This window comes from Haliaeetus albicilla, chromosome 18 (genome assembly GCF_947461875.1).
Source record: "Haliaeetus albicilla chromosome 18, bHalAlb1.1, whole genome shotgun sequence".
In the NCBI taxonomy this organism is placed as follows: Eukaryota; Metazoa; Chordata; class Aves; order Accipitriformes; family Accipitridae; genus Haliaeetus; species Haliaeetus albicilla.
This window is the reverse complement of record NC_091500.1, coordinates 29,805,590-29,822,838: the sequence shown is the minus strand read 5'-3', so window position 1 is coordinate 29,822,838 and position 17,249 is coordinate 29,805,590. Positions and strand designations below refer to the sequence as shown.

Sequence of the window (17,249 nt, the reverse complement as noted above, 5' to 3'; positions counted from 1 at the left end):
CCAGTATTGGGACAATAACCCCAGGCCGCAAGCAGAAAACCCCACTTTCCCAGCTGCACCAGGGAAGCAGGGCTAAATTTGGGGCTAAACCCCCTCAAATTGGGGCAAAACCCCCAGTGTCTGCCCCAAACACCCACTGTGCTGGCAATGGACTGGGAAGCTGAGACCGGCCAGCTCATCACATGAGCCCAGGGTGTGGCGAAAAATGGGGATTTGCTGCTTTTTGTCACTAAAAATGTAGCAGAATTTGTTTCTCCTCTTCTTCCTTTTCCCTTTATTCTTTCCTTTTTCCTCCGTTTCCCTTTTTCCCCCTGTGTGAATGTGATTCCCTGCCGTGTGAGTGTGATCCCCCTCGTGTGAGTGTGAACCCCCCATGTGGGTATGATCCTCCCGTGCGAGTGTGACTGCCCTCCCGTGCAAGCGTCCCCCCCGTGCAAGCGTGATCCCCCACTACAAGTGTGATCCCCCTGTGCGAGTGTGATAACCCCCCCGTGCAAGTGTCCCCCCCATGTGTGATCTCCTTGTGCAAGTGTGATTCTCCCCTGTATGAGTGTGACCCCCCATGCAAGTGTGACCTCCCCATGTGACTGTGACCCCCCCCGCGAGTGTGATCCCCACAAGTGTGACCTCCCCATGTGGGTGTGACCCCCTTGCATGGGTGCGACCCCCCCAAGAGTGTGACACCCCACGTGAGCGTGACCCCCTATGCAAGTGTGACCCCCCCGTGCGAGTGTGACCCCCCCACGCAAGGGTGACCCCCCCCAGCATGTGACACCCAACGTGAGTGTGACCCCCATGCGAGTGTGACCTCCCCATGTGGATGTGACCCCCTTGCATGAGTGTGACCCCCCACATGAGTGTGACCCCCCCCCACGCGACGGTGACCCCGCACATGAGGGTGACCCCCAACGTGAGCGTGCCCCCCCCCACGAGTGTGACCCCCCCAGGCGGTTGTGCCCCCCAGTGGCAGCGTGACCCCCCCCCCGCCGCGGTCCCCGGGGGATGCTGCGGGCTCCACGGCGACCGTTGCCGGGGCGACGGCGGGGCCGGGCCGGGGGGGGGGGACACGACGGAGGGGGGGGCGGGCCCGCGGCGGGGGCGGGAGCGATGCGGGCCGGGCTGCGGGTGAGGCACCGCCGGGGCACCGGCACCTCGCGCCGGGCCGGGGGGCGGCGGGGGGGGGAGCCGGTGTGTGCTGCGCGCGTGTGTGCGTGTGTGTCTGTGTGCGTGTGTGTACATGTGTGTACATGTGTGTACATGCGTGTGTGTGTGCGTGTTTGTGTGTGTGTGCGTGCATGTGTGTGCATCTGTGCGTGTGTTTGTGCGTGCGTGCGTGCGTGTGTGTGCATGCATGTGTGTGCGTGCGTGTGTGTGCATCTGTGTGTGCGTGTTTGTGTGTGCATGTGCGTGTGTGTGCATCTGTGTGTTTGTGTGTGTGCATCTGTGTGCATCTGTGTGTGCGTGTTTGTGCGTGCATGTGCGTGTGTGTGCATCTGTGTGTTTGTGTGCATCTGTGTGTGCGCGTGTTTGTGTGTGCATGCACATTTGTGTGCATCTGTGTGTACATGCATGTGTGTGCATGTGTGTGTTTTTGTGTGTGCATGCATCTGTGTGTGCATCTGTGTGTGCATGCATGCTTATATGCATCTGTGTGTGCATGTGTGCGTGCATCTGTTTGTGTGTGCATGCATGTGTGTGTGCATCTGTGTGTGCGTGCATGTTTGTGTACATCTGTGTGTGTTTGTGTGTGCATGCATCTGTGTGTGCACGTGCATCTCTCTGTGTGTGCGCGCATCTGTGTGTGCGTGTATTTGCATGCATGTGTGCATATGTGTATGTGCATGTGCATGTCTGTGTGTGAATGTATGTGCATGCGTGAATGCATGTGTGTGAATGCCTGTGTGCATGTGTGTGTGCGTGCATATATGCATGTGGGCGTATGTGTGTGTATCCTTGTGCATACACGTGCATACCTGTGTTTGCATGTATATGCCTACACAGGCACTTGTGTACACACGTGCACATGGCAGGGGGGTGCAGGAGTGTGTCTGAGTGCCTGTGTGTGTGTTTGGGGGGGTGCAGGCAGGCATGTGCAAGGGTGTGCACTGGTTGTGTGCGTGCAGGCATGGCGTGCACGTGTGTATATATGCAGGCATGTGTGTGTGCGCGCACGCATGTATGTGCGTGCACTGGCACCTGTGTGCATGCATGTGTGTGTGCATGTACTGACACGTGTGTGTGTGCAAGCATGTGTGCAGGCAAGTGAGTGTGCATGCATGGGCGTGCCCAGATTGGGGGTGCGTATATGTGTGTACACGCCTGTACACGCGTGTGCACGCATGCAGTGGTGCAATCTTGTCTGCCCTTAGGATTTACAACCCCTTCTTCTCCTCCCAGGAGCTCACCTGCTGTGGGGGTGCATGTGGGGGGCCCACACGACGCTCGCCCCGACTCCACTCCCAGGCAAGCCAAAAACGGGTATTTTTTTTTTCCCCCCAACCGCAGCCCAGCAGAGCTGCGCTTCCCTTATTTTTGGGGAGGAAAAGAGGGGGTTTGGGGGTTCCCTTCGCCGCCGCTGCTCTGTGGAGCGTGGGGGGCGGTGGGGGGCGAGGGCTCAGCTCTTTCTTCCTCATCTGCTCTCTGCACTGCACCACGATGCTACGGAAAATAATATCCCCGCAGCGGCGAGCGGGAGAACATAAAAAAAAAATGGGAAAAAAAGCGAGACGAGAGGGAGGGGAGGGGGAGGCAGAGCTGGGAAAGGTCGTCCGCTCCGGGCAAAGCCATTTGGGGACGAGCCGGGTTCTTCCCTTAGCCTTGCCGTGACCCCCTTTTTCCACTCACCCCCATCCTGCGGCTGGGAACCCCACAGAGCCCCAAAATTGCCCCCGCAGAATCCGGCCCATTATAAATACCCCCCCCCTCCATGGACCAGACCTGGTTTTGGGTGCCATCGGATGCCCACGGCCGGGTATCGGGGTGCTGGCACGAGGGCAACTTCGTTAGGGGCCCCAATTACAGCAGCTGAGTGAGGAGCAGTGATTTATAGGCACAAATCTCCCCCCCCACCTCCGCACCACGAACCTGCAACAAAAGGCTGGGGCGGGGGGGGGGGCGAATCAATCCAGCGTCTTTTCTCCCAATATTTTCTGCTGTTCCTTTGTTCTCCTAACGAAGGTCTTGAAACGAGCAGCGCTGCAGGGACGAGCAGCGCCCCGCCTGCGAGGTCTTCATCTTTTCCCACGGTTTTAATCTTTTCCCCTTCTCCTTAAGAGTTTCCACCTAAACTGGGATTTTTTTTTCCCCTGTTGCCCCCCCCTCTGGACCTCCATCCCCGGCAGCATGATGGGGGTGGAGAGAAGATGGAGGTTGATGAGCCCAGGGATGGGTGGTGGGTTGTGGGATCGTGGGGAGCAACGGGATGGGGTGGTGGGACATGGGTTGGAGTGGTGGGACATGGAATGGGTGGTGGGTCACGGGATGGGGTGGTGGGTCAGGGTGTGGGGTGCTGGATCATAGGGTGGTGGGACATAGGATGGGGTGGTGGGTTGTGGGACGGGTGGGGAGCAATGGGATGGGGTGCTGGGTCATGGGGTGGGAAAATGGGTGATGGGATGGGACGTATGAAGAGCCAGGGGACGCGATGGGGTGAGACAGGGTGGGATGGGACAGGGTGGGGTGGGGTGGGATGCAGGGTTCCAGGATGGGAAGGGGAACCACAGGCCAGTGCAGCGGGTCATGGGATGGGGCTGCGTCACAGGATGGGACACAAGCACCCATGGGTGCCCCACAGGGAAGAGATGCAGTATGGGACCTGGAGCACCCAGGGGTGCTTGGGGGACGCGAGCAGGACAGGGGCACTGCAGGGACTAGGGGGGGACCCGGGGCACCCAGGGGTGCCCAGATGGCACCCAAGGACCCGGCGCAGGGCAGAGCCGAGATTTCGGCTGCCGCCAGGCCCCTTGCCCTCGCAGCCGGGTGTCCTGGGCTGGAGTCAGTCCCCTGAAATGGGGAGGGGGGGAGAAGGAACCAGCAATTCCCATTTTCGGGACAATTGCTCCACCCTCCGGGCTCGTCCAGGAACGCAGCGAGGCGGCCGCCCCTCGCCCCTGGGACCACCTCAGGGTCTGACACCCACCCGGGGGGGTCCACGGGGGGCCGAGGGCTCGGCTCGGCTCCCCACCCACCCCCCAAAACCCCAGTGACCCCAGGCACAGCGCAACACATCCCCCCACCCCCGCCAGTACCCTGCCGCAGTGGATTCTCTGATGTCTAATAAAGGTTGTGCTCGCTGGGCTGTTCCCCACGGGGCCATGCTGGCTCTTTGCCTAATTCCCCCCAAATTTGGCCAAACCGGTGAACTCTGTATTTTTTCTCCCCGACTCCCAAATTTGGTTGCAAAAAGCCAAAAAAGGACAAAAGTTATTCAGGGAGAAAAAGCTGAGGTTTGGGTCAATGGGTTGCAGTGGAGCTGGCTGGCTCATACGCTGACCCCCCTCCTGCCATCACCCCCAGCCCCGGCTCTGTATTGGGGTACCCCAAAGCCAGGCAGAGGCTTTCTCCCCCCCCATGGCAGCATTCTGGGGGAGTGGTGAGTTCCCGGGTCCTGTGGCCACCCCAGCGCTGCCTCTGAAAGCTGCCCGTGTTCAAAGTGAGCTGGGAAATGGGATTCGTTCCACCAGCCCCGGCAACAAAAGGAAGGGAAAAGAGCCGCCAAAGCTGCTGGAAAATGAATATTTAAAAGAGAAGGAAACCCATTAAAACGGCTTCATTTTTATTCCCATTACAGCCCATTAAATCAACGCTGGGGCAGGCAGAGGCAGGGTGGCTGCAGGAGGGGAAGAGGGGAACAGCCCTGCACTGGGGGGGACACGACAAATTTGGCCACCAGCTCTGCCCTGGGAAGACCTGCGGCAACATGGCCCCTCCAGCACCTCCCTCCCTCCTGTGCCTCAGTTTCCCCATGTGCAAATGCAGGGGAGGATGCCCAGCTCCCTCCATGTCTCCCTGTTTTCCTACCCAGATGGGAAATTCAGGTGCGGGTTAGTGGGGATGAAGCTGCCTTGGAGTTGGGAGCTGCATCTTGGAGCTGGAAATGGCTCCCCAAAACCCTGATAACATCAAGGCCACACGGCCGTGGTGCCACCTGAACCCCAAACTCGATAAAATCGGAGCTCCCCGATACCACCATTTCCGCGGCCGCTTTTATGGTGCCGAACATCAAGACTCTGGGTAATACAGGCAGGTCATAAAGACGACATGAGCAGAGCTGCAAAATGGGCGGGGAGACCCATTTTGGGTAAAACCCAGGCAAAATAGGGAGCAATGCCCACACCACTGTTTCGTCCTTCCCTGTGGGAAAGCTGCCTGGAGGGGTTTATCCTCAGGGGATGCTGCAGGGATCTGCTCCACCCTGAACCTCATTTCTCATCCCCAGGGCAGGGGACACCCAAGGTCACGGTCATGGTTGTGTTGGGGACCCAGATGTCCGGGGCTGCCCTTGGGTCCTTATCCATCACCCTGTGCGTGGCACGTTCTCACCCGTCCCCACGAGCCCTTGCAGGGTACCACGGGGACCACTTTCCAGCTGAACGGCCGCCACGTTGGCCAGGGATGCTTGGAAAGTTGAAAAGCAGCCGAGGGAAGGTTTCCATGGCAACGGCCAAAAAAAAAATCTACATTTCTCCATTTGGGGGTAAAGGCTGTCATTTGTATGCAGGCGGGCGCGCGGCGCCTTTGAAATTCAAGCAGAAAATCAAAAAGGCGAAGGCAGGAGCGTAGCTGCTGGGTGATTATGCGGGAGGTGGGAGAGCGGCGCGGCCCCGCTGTTATTTAGTGCCGTCCCCGGCGAGGAGGACAGGGATGGGGACAGGGATGGGGACAGGGACAGCAGGGAGGTGTGAGGGGTCGAGGTGCTGTGGCCAGGTTAGTGTGGGAGCAGTGAAGGCTGGGGACAAGGAGAGGGGTGCCGGGGGGAAGGAGATGCCCAAGGAGAGAGAAATCCTTCTGGCCATCTGTGCTTCGTATCCCGTCCGTCCTTCCTTCCTTCCTTCCTTCCTTCCTTCCTATCTATCTATCTCTCCTTTCTCTCCATCTGTCCTTATCCATACAGCCTTCCTATCCCTGTATCCTCCCTATCTGTCCTTCCTACCAATGTTTGCCCTTTCTGTTTGTCTGTCCTTTCCATCTGTTTGCCTGTCCTTTCTATCCATCTATCCTTTCTACCCATTCATCTACCCTTCCTATCTATCTATCTATCCATCTATCCTTTCTGTCTGTCTATCCTTCCCATTTGTCTACCTGTCCCTTCCCTCTATCCATCCTCTCTATCCATCTAGCCTACCCAGACATCTGTCTGTCCTTTCCATCCATTTATCCATTTTTTTCTCTCTATCCTTCCTTATCCATCCCTCTGTCCTTCCTATCCACACCAGTCCCGAGGGCAGTTTCTCCCTTTGGGTTGCAAAATCCAAATTATGGATTTGGATTCCGCGGGCTGGCGAAGCTGAGCCTCCCAGTCCCCCCATCCTTATCGCAGCAGAGCTGAGCTTCCCAGTCCCCCCATCCTCATCCCAGTGGGTTTGCCCCATCCCAGTTTCCAACCAGTTTCCTGCAGGTTCAGTGAGCTGAACCGGCTGGGGCAGGGACGGCAGACACAGCCCAGACCTGGACACGCAGACCCGTATTAATCCCTCCATCCTCCAGCGATGCCACAACAGGCACCAAACCTCACCCTGGGGGTGGGTGATGCCACAGACCCCCCCACCGCAGGCAGTGTGGGTGCTTTGCGGGGGGGTGACACCCAGCCGGACCATCCCCAGATGTCCCCTGTGCTTCCAGCCCCGGGGATGGGGAGCTGCACCGGCACAGCCGTGATTTAATAACGGCAGCTCCTCGGGAGGCATCTGCCTCCTGTCAAGGCTTTGTTTCACGTGGGCGCTGCAGTCCTTTGTCCGCGCCACGCTCCCAAAATGGGGGTTTTTAACCTTTTTTTCCTCTTCCAGCAGCAGTTTTCCTTTACCCACAGCAGTTTTCCTTTACCTGCAGCTTTCCCAGGGAAACAGGGATGGGGACAATAGGGACATGGGGGTGTGAAGCACCGGGATTGGGGTTTCACCTTGGTTTTAAGCTTTGGGATGCTGTGGGGATGCAGCCCAGATGCCACGGTGAAGGGCGCCTGCCACCTCCACCCCCCAATTCACATCTTTCCCTTCATACCCCCCACAGCAGATGTCCGATAGGATCCATTTGGGTTAGAAAGACCCCAAAATTCAGCAGAGAAGAGCTTCTTCATGGTTGCTTGGCCAAAATGCCCGTGGCGCAGCCCCCATATCCCGGCCAGGTGCTGCAGGATGGGTGACGGGGAGGGGGGTGGTGGTGCCGAGAGACCCCAATTACTCCTGAGGCTTTGGTTTTAATCACATTTTGCCCAAACCAGGAGGCAGCAGCTCCTTGGAGGTGTTACGGGGACTTCTTCCCTCCACCCCCCATCTCCCATGGGTGCTCCCCAGGTGCAGGTGAGGCCTGGATGAGGCAAGATGTATTTTGGGCAGGGTGCCTGGCTCCATCCCCCAGGACTGGGACTTTCCAGGGAGATCCTCCCTCCTCCGGGACGGGATCCTCCATTTTCACCCCAAAATCCCAGCTTATTTCCTTGCACCAGCTCCCCTCCAGCATGTCCTGCAGTGGTGCTCCTGGGAAGATACCAAGATCAAAAAAACCAGATAGATGGTGGTGAAATAGCAATTTTTTCCACCATTTTTCAATCATTTTTTTCCTCCACCTCATTTTCGGATATGGATGTTTTTGTTGGAAGCACCACTTCCCATAGGGAAGACTCATTTTTGGTGAAGAAATATCAAATTTGTCCATTTTCAGCCTTGAGGTGGAACATTTAGGAAAATTTGGGTGCAGGTTCAGGTCTGGTAATAGCAGCCTTGACCCCCACGGGGTATTTTCATCCCCAAAACCCAAATTTTCTACTGATGGAAAGAGAATTAAAGGACATTTTTGGGTCCTAGGTTTTGCCCCAGTGGCTTTTGAAGACCCTCTAAGGGTCTAGCTGCTGGTTTAGGGGTTATTTTCCCGCGCTTAAAAATACCCACTGCAAATGGTTTTACATTCCCCAGTCAGGAAAATCACCAAAAATCTCAAATATTCACCCAAAACCATATTTTCTCCAGCCCTTTTTTTAGCAGGCATTTCTGCTCCTTGCGACAAGAGGAGGTGAAACCTTTGCCGATGGGAGCGGGGTGGAGGTTGGCTCTGTCCCTCTAATATATCATTTTTATTTCCTGTTGTAACTGACAAATTGTTCTGTATTTTATATCGGATCCCTCCAGGCAAAGGGGCTGCGGGATGTGCTTTTTTTTTGGTATTACCTGGGAAAAAAAAAAAAAAGAGTCGTAAAATCAAATAATAAAATAAAAAAAAAGTTAAAATAGTCCGAAAGAACAGATACGGTGGTAATGAGCACCGCAGAGATGCTCTATAAACCTGAGCAAGGCTGCAGGGATGGGGAAGGAGGGGGAATAAAAAGCGACCGGGCAGAAATCCCCCCCCCCCAACCCTGTTATCACCTCCAAAAAACGCTGGGGAAATTTTCAGCCCCCGCACTGCGCCCAATTACCATCAGCAGGTGCAAATGCACCCAAAACCCCACTTATTTCCCCATAAACCAGCACCGCTCACTGCATCATTTCAGCTGGCAAAAGCAAAAACCTTCCTTGGGAAAAAAAAAACCTGATTTTTTTTTTTTCATGCAAAGCTTTGATTATTCTCCTTAAAACGCCGTTTCCGTCAGGATTTTAATTGTCTTTGAAAAGGTCAGGCGACGCTCCTTCCCGCAGGTTTCATTTCGCTTTATTTATTTGCCCCCAGAGAAAAACCGCGTTGGCTGCGTTCCGCTTGAAAATCCACCGCTTTTGAAAAAAATAATGTTAATAAAATTAAAAAGAAATGAAAAAAAAGAGGTTTTTTTTCGGTCTGAAATCCTCATATGGCTCTTGCTGATCTTTGCTGCCAAGGGCTGGTTGGCTCCGGGCTCCCTGCAGTGCTCCCCCGTGGCAATTTTTTCCCCTATATCCATGGGTTTTGCCCCATTTTATGGAGATATGTGGGATTTTGTGCACCTGATTTAGTTGGGGGGGGTGGTTAATCAAAGCACAAACCCATCCCCATCCATCCAGCCTAGTGCCAACCTTGGACACGTGTACGCAATAGGATGGATAGACAAACTGGTTCTTTCCCATCACCCTGGTCAGGAGTGACCCTAAATCACCGAGAATTGCCCCATTTTGCATTTTGTGCTCCTTTTTCTGCGATTCCAACCATCGGCTCAGCTGCTGCATCCTGGGGTGTCATTTGGGGTGAAACTTGCCCTTTTGGGGTTGGAGAGGTGGCAGAACAGGGGTTTTGGTGGCCACCACTCTGCTTTCAGTAGCTGCACAGCAGTGATGAACCCCACACCCATATCCAAGAGCGACTGAGACCCTTGGGGGGCATTTTTGGGTGGAAAACCAGGATTTTCCAGCCTGAAGAGCCAAATCCCTGGGGAAATAGGAGCAAACCCCCATCTCCCGATGCCCCACAGCTGGGGGATGCTCCACGATGCTGCAGACCTCAGCTGGCTTCCCCCCTTCTCTTGCCGTGTCCACCTTGCAAATCTCCTTATTTTTATGGGTTATTCGATCCGTTCAGAGCGTTTCTGGCTTGTTTATAAATATCCTCGTCTATAAATAGCTGCACGGGGAGAAAGGAGCCGTTAGCCCAGGGCTCTTCAATCAGGCCGGGGAGCTGCAGGTAAATAAATTCAAGTAGGAAACAAGATGCTCCTCTCTGGCAGAGCAATGGCATCGTGGCAAATACGGATTCACCAGGCAGAGAGGCTTCTTATTTGAGATAAGGTGGTGAAAAATGTCACTTGTGGATGGGTTATTCCCCTGGGGACCCCGGTGGTGGCTGGGGAAGGGGACCATGGCCACATGTGGTGGCAATGGCAGAGGGATGTCCCCGTTTTCCCTGGGGTTGGGTGCTGCAGGCTGGCTTGCCTGGTCAAAAAAGTTATTAAATGGTTGTATTGAGGGAAAATTAGTAATTAGTAATTAAATGCAACTTGTGGGGCTGCATGAATATGGATGCAGGACCCCCAAACTGGTGGAGAAACAGCCCCACGTTCCTCCAGGTACCCCAAAAGGGGCCATCAGCTGAATTAATGCCCCTTTTCCAACCTGGCATTCCCCCGCCAGCTGCTCTTCCCTGGCCTGAAACCTTTTCCTCTCCCCAGAGATTTATTTCTTTGGGGGAAAATATCTATGAGATGAGATGAAGTTGAAATGCTGAAAATTTAGGGGTGCTGAAATGCCATACCAAAGCCCCCAGTGTCGAGCAGCATTTTTGCAATTCAGCTTTTCTGTTCCCCAAGGCTGCAAAGGGGTTGGGGGGGGGGGCAGGTCCAGCACAACACGATGGAGACGATGAGCTTTTGGGGGGTGAACACCCCCCACACTCCCCAGCCCCATTTTCTCCCAGCTGGAAGAGGCAGCCGTGGCTCTGCGGCAGCACTGATGGATCCCGGTTTTCCAGCCCATCTTCGACAGGGGGAGCGTTGTGTCCGCGCATCCGCAGCCCTGCGTGTCCCTACTCGCAGCGGGGACACCGCCGGCATCCCGCGACTTTGGGCGTCCACAGCACCCCCATGTCACCCAGCACCCTGGAGTGCTCCTGGTCCCCCGCTCCCCCTCCCAGTTCTTCTTTCAGAGCATTTCTTAACGCTTTGAGGAAGCATTCTTGCAGGTAGCTCATCCCCTTGCCAAGATCGAACTGAATTTGGCCGATTCTGAGCCATGCTAATAGCAGGGAGAAAAACTCTAAATTATCCTGAATGAGGCAGCTGGGAAAAGGGGAGACACGGCACCGATGTCCTCTGCAGAGGGCTGGAGTACAACCTCGTATTAGACACTAGAGAAGCCAAGCAGAAGGCAGTGAGCCCCAGGGAAGCAATCCCAGCTGATGGTACTTTGCAGCCTGGCCGAATCCTGCCGCAGGCACTCTCCAAAGGGCCAAATCCTGCAAAATCCTCTGCTGTTTGCAGAGGAGCATTGCCAGCGGATGCAAGACCCAGCTGTTTTGGGTGGAGAAAAGACAAGAAAAGGGGGGAAATAAAAATTAAAAAGATTGAAATCCCCTTGTCGGTCTCTGTGCTGACAGTGAAAAAAAAAAAGACAGAAAAAACCCCCGACTAATTATATTTTATTTGCTGATCAAAAGGAAAACGACTCGCTGCAGGCAAAGAGGGAGCGGGGTTTGTAAGGGCGTTTGGTGGAAAAGGCGGCGTCTGAAGGTTTGCATAATCCGCGAGGGTTTTACCTCTCCAGGGTGCATTTTCTGGGCAGCCGCCTCCTGTCTGGGCTCTGCTAGTCGCAGCTTGTTGCTGTGCCGGCATTTCGGGCTCTGCGGCGGGTTGGGCTCCTTTGTATACCTTCCAAAGCGGCCGAGATGAGGGAAAATGTGTGAGGGCACACAGGGAAAAGTCCCCGCGTGGAAATGCTGGGGTAGGAGGCGGCGGGTGCTGGTTGGGTTTGCGCAGGGCTGGGGGTGCGGAGAGACCACGGGGCTGGTGCAGGACCTTTTTGGGCTTGCTTTTGTATTGGGGGAACATCCCTGCCTTAGTTTTGCTTTTGCATGGGGGGAGCATCTCTAGCTTGGTTTTGCATCACAGCAACAGCCCCATCTTGATTTTGCTCTTGCACCGCAGGAGCATCCCCATCTCTACTTGATTTTTGTACTGGGGGAACATCCCAGCTTTGATTTTGCTTTTGCACCAGGGGATCATCCATGTGGCAGCTTTGCTTTTGCACCAGGGGAGCCTCCTCATCTTGGCTTTGCTCTTGCACCGCAGGAGCATCCCACCACAAGAGCAAAGCCCAGCAAAGACCTCACCCCGGTTCTGCACCCGCTTCGCACCAACCTCTCCACGAGCTCCGCTGGGCGATTATTTGCAAGAATTGCGTGGGGATGCCAAAGGGAAAAAAAAAAATTTTTTTTGAGAAGAAATGTGGGGAGAGCACGTTTCTCCTTGTGCTCCATCCCTAGCGGAGCTGGGGTGAGCCGGGCGCAGCGGGCGGCTGTAGCCTGGGCGGCTCGGCCTGTTGCGGCTTGTTCCCTGCATATTTCACGGCTGCGTCGGCGAGGTTCTGCCTCCCTTTGGGGCTCCGCGAGGCTCCAGAGGCTGCAAAGCAATTACCCCCTCCTCGCTCCTGCGATTTCGGCATTCCTGCCAAAAGACGGCCCCAAATTTCCCTGCCTGCCCCAAGCGGGGCCGGATCCTTCCTCCATCCTACGCCCCGTTCGCAGCCGGGATGGAGCCCTCTTGCACTGGGCAAGCAGGAGCAGTCCTGTGGCTTGCTTTTTTTCAGGAAAATGAATAAAAACCTTAAAAAAACGATGAAAATAAACCTGCCAGGGGCCAACATGCACCCGAGCCACGGCCGTGCAATCACCCCCGCGTTAACCTGTAATTAATGCCATGATGAAATTCAAACAGGTTTCACTCCGTGGAAAGTCCGTCTCGCCTTCCAGTAAATTCTATCTTGGTTTAATTGGCTTTAATTTGCATGAAAACAATTATCGGCCGCGTTTTGCCTCTGGAAAGGTTGGGAAAGTTATGGAAGTGTCTGGAAAAAAAAGGGATTCGTGAATCACCAGCATCGGCAGCCGCGTTGCATCCGGGGAGAGCCGGAGCCTTTGTGTCTTGGGGTGTAGAGCTTGAAATGTCCCATGAGATCAGAAAAGGAAGGGGGAGGATGGGGTTTGTCCAGAGAGAGAGTCAAGGATTGTTTGGGGGGGGGAATAGGTGCCCTGATGCCCCGGTGATGGGATGGGGGATGGGGAAGCCAGGCCCAAGCATTGCCATAGCAGGTTGCGATGAATCAACCCAGAGCAAAGACGCTCCCTCAAACCCCACTTCACCTTAAAGGGGAAAAATTGGGGTGAAAGAGCCTAAAATCAGGGTTCACCTGGGTGCCCAGGGCACCCAGTGCTGGCGGGTGCATCCCCAGCCCATTCCCAGCCCAGCTGCACCCTCCAGAAACAGAAGCAATCCTCGCAATCCAAGCAAATTTTTGCTTTTCTCTTTTTTTTTCTTTCTTGCTTTTTAAAGCCAAAAAAAGCACCGTGTGGGGTGCAAAAAAAAACCAAAACAAAAAACCAAAACAAAAATCCCCCTTGCGCATCCCACTGGCCTCCGCCGGGATTTCAGGGGCTCGGGGCGGGCGCCCACGGGAGCTCGGCCACGTGGCAGCGTTTAGGCGAGAGCCGTAAATCACAGCCAGCTGCTGAGTGGGGAAAGCAGAGGAAAAACCCCGCGGCGGCTGCGGTTGGAGCCGCCTCACGCTCAAGGCCTCCCGGGGCGGGGATGCCTTGGGGTGCCCTTTGCATGCCCAGTTTGGGGACACACAAGGAACGTTGACCGGACCCTCTCCACGCGGCTTTTGGGTGGCATTGCATGGGTGGCACATCCAAGCGCCCACCCAAAAGGTTTGGATTTTGTGTGTGTGTGTGGGTATTTTCCAGGAGCTCTTGTTCCGTCCAGTGTTTATTCAGTTCCTAAATAATTTGGGAGCATCCCAAATAATTTGCAGCATCGTGCATCTTGCTATACGTGCTGTGGTCACTAGATGGGGAGATAACAGCTTAGCATGAGCGCGCAGAGCTGCTGCCTGCTCCTGCCTGGCTGCCAGAGCTCCTCTGGCCCCGCAGAGCTGGGATTTCCAGCCCTGAGCTGGAAATGGATGGGTGCTGGAGATGCACCCCAGCACCCCTGCACCGATGCAATGGGCACCCATCAAACTTCATCCCAGCATGTCCAGGTCCATTGAGATGGGGGTTTGCGGTCCAGGGCTTGTCCTGCCCCCATGGCCACCTGGATCCTGCTGCTCCTGGGAGCAGGAGATGATGGAGGATCCCCCCAGCCTCTAAACATCTGGCCCAACACCAAAACCCAACATGAGAAGCTGCAGGAGATGTAACGGGGGCTCCATCAGTGGCAGTGCAGTGCCGTACCCTTCCTCCCCAGGAGGCAAAGAGGATGGCGAAGCCGCAGCACAGCACCCCAGAAAGGATGCTGGAACCTAGCATCCCTCCTACACCCTCCTCACTGCCACCTCCCCCTTCCCACGGGCCATGAGGGTCCCCGGTTTGGGGCACCGAGCCCTCCCTGCCATCCACCCATGGCAGTTGGGAAGCTGGGAGTCCTTGGCGGTGAGCGTTGAACAACTGGCTGGAGCCGTATCTTCCCAGTGCCACGAGACTCCGCTCTATCTCGCCTCCCCAGGCATGAGTTATAATGTGCAATAAAAAGAAAATCAGTGCATTGATGCCAGTTAGTGTGACTAATCCAAGACCCAGCCTATTAACTGGTGAGTGGAGCATCCGTCTTGGCTCTCATTAGAAACTCAGCCAACTACCCAGGGATAAATCTTTCAGCGCATGGGGGAGCGTGGCTCAGTGGTCAGAGCATCCAGGTTACCAGGGTTTTGCTCGTGGAAGCCTTGATGGAGCCAAAGGGCATCTGGGCTTTGGTTGTTTACTGGGGGATGCACAGGGATGGAGCTGGACACCTGGGTCCTGTCCCCAGCTTGGGGATGGGAATGGGGGGGCTGGTGTGTTGCAGCAGGGGATGAGGAAGCAGGAAGAGCCCCAGGAGCATCCCAAGCAGATGGGGGTAGGGAAGGGAAACTGAGGCACGGAGCAATCAGGGCTCGGGTGGTGCTGGACAGCATCCCATCGCCAACAGCATCCCATCACCAGCAGCATCCCATCACAAGCAGCATCCCATTGCCGATGGCATCCCATCACCAACAGCCTCATCCACCCTTCCCTGAAGGACACAGCGGCTCTGCCGCGGTGCTGCCGCTCCTGCACGTGCTCTTATTTGCTTTATCTTCGGCTCTCTCCATTAATCTTGGCGTGATTTATGGGGATGTGTTATTTATCTTTTTCCTCCCTCCTTCACCAGGCTGGACTGGAAGGTCCACACCTTTTTATAGTGCAATAAAGCCCACACAATGAAGAGGATTTCGTGAGGTTTTCCAGCCACAGGGGAGCAAGGGAATGTTGCAGGAGGCGAGTCGGGGACCTGGGACACCGCAGCCACCCGTGTGAGGAAGCGAGGACTTATGGATGGAGATGTAACCCATCCAAATCGCCTCCTGGAGATGTTTAGTGGCATCTCGCAGAAGACTGTGGCTGGCCACAAGGGGTGTGGGTCCTTGTGCCTCAGTTTCCCTCCTGGCCCCACGCATTTGGGTATTGCAGCTTTACCAATGGGGACATCCCTCCACATGCAGGGTGATGAGGTGGAGAGACCTCTCAGCCCAGTGATGACCATGGTGGTGTGATCACAGTGGTCCCCCCCTACCCATCCCAGAGAAACAGAGGTTGGGCTGGACCCCCAGATTCACTCCCTGAAATTCAAAAGGCTTCCACAGTCCCTTCCTCCCTGCAAAACTCTGCCTCCCAACCCCACCTCTGTCTTGAATTTTAAATAAAATCCCATTACATTTGCTTCCAGCCCAGCAATGGCGCAGACGCTGGCTTCCAGATGACCAGCACTTTACGGGAATACCTCCCTACTAAGCTGCCAGTGCCAGCGCTGCATTGGCCAGGGGCGTTGATTTAAAAGCGCCTTACGGCTGCTTAACATAAAGCGATCGTCTAACCGACTTAAGCTAAATCAATAGAAAGCAGGTTCGAATCAATTTGAAAGTACCCAGATCCAGGGTCTGGGTGCCATAAATCAATATAAAAATCAGACGTCAAATTAAACAGGTGCAATCTGGAGGGGAGATGGCGAGTTAAGATTTTCCTGCGTGTTTCTGAGTGCGGCCAAGAGACTGGCTGGGAAGCACGGATGGTCCCACCTCGCTGTGGCTGCATTGCTCTGGTATCACCTGGAGAGTGGTCGCAGGGTTTGAAGGGCAATGCAGTGTAGCAGGAGGTGGAAAGGGACCTCTGCTCCCTCCATGCCAACTAGGAGACAAATCTGGGCTCTTGTTGAGGCTCTTTGGGGTGTCACAGTGGGATTTGGCTCAGTTGAGGTTGCAGGGACCAGCGGCGTTGGCTGGAAGGGACCCTGGAAGACTCTCGGCCAACTTTGGACCATTGGAGATGACCAACACTTGAAGACCTCAAGGGTGAAGATGCCAAGGATAGAGATTGTCCACTTGCCCCAGGGCTTCCACCCTCCTTATCCCATGGAAGCATTGAGAGCTGGGCTAGAGTGAATGGGGAGTGTGAGGACCTTCATGGTGGTTCCTCTGCCCTAGCTTCAATGTCATCCCTCCAATGGGACAAGGTGGAGGATGCCCTTGGCTAGAAACCACTGCTGAAGATCAGGGAGGTGAGACCCAGCCAATGCATCTTGGGCATGGATAATGCCCTCTTCTCTCCAGCCTGGAGCAGACCTCGCCGTTGATCTTGAATTGGCCAATTTTGGGAGGTTTTCCAACTCACCTACATGTCGTGGCGGACAGGGAGCCGGCATCCCGCTGCCTGCCACTGGACCTCCTCCTGGAGGACCTAAATCTTTTTGGAAGCAAGTCATAAAATCCCAGGCACAGAGGTGTTTTTACAACCCCCTCCTTCCCACCCGCGGCTGCGGCTGGGGCCAGCGCAGAGCAGTGTCACCGCGGGGAGCTGGCCCTCGCCTCTTGGCCGGGGCTCATCTGGCATCGCCACGTGTGAGTAGTCACCTTGTCAAGGAGCTGGAGTGTCTCCAACCTGATGTTTTTCATTTCGTTGTCAGCTCCTTGCCAGCATCCGGCCTCACTGGCTCTCCTGCAGCAGCAGACCACGGGGGGAGCGTCCGTTGGGTGGGAGAGACCTGCCAGAGTGGGTGGTGGTACCATCCTGACTGCTGCTGAGCGCCTCCCAGCCTGGGCTACCCCACTGATTGGTTTCCCCCATCTGCCCTTTTTTTTATTTTTCACAGAAATACCGCCCGAGCAGGCTCTGGAGGTTAAGTAGTGGTTTCTGGATGGTCCCAGAGCATGTCTACCACCCCCGAGGACATATGTAGCTCAGCATGGTGCACATGTGGTGGGACCAAGACATGCTGAGGGCTGGGGTCATTGCTCACACGTGTTGGACCACATACATGGCCACCTTTGGGTGATCCTGGTTGCTCTTCCCAGCACCAAACACAACGGCATCGTCAACTCAACGGTGTTGACCCGGTGGCAGCAAGCCAC

General features: G+C 55.4%; 1 protein-coding gene across 3 annotated transcripts in view; it reads right to left on the bottom strand.

The window, feature by feature from the left end:
- LOC138689806 (zinc finger protein 385A-like) overlaps positions 1 to 17,249 on the bottom strand; it is a 282,741-nt gene that overhangs the window by 8,301 nt on the left and 257,191 nt on the right. The window lies entirely within an intron of this gene.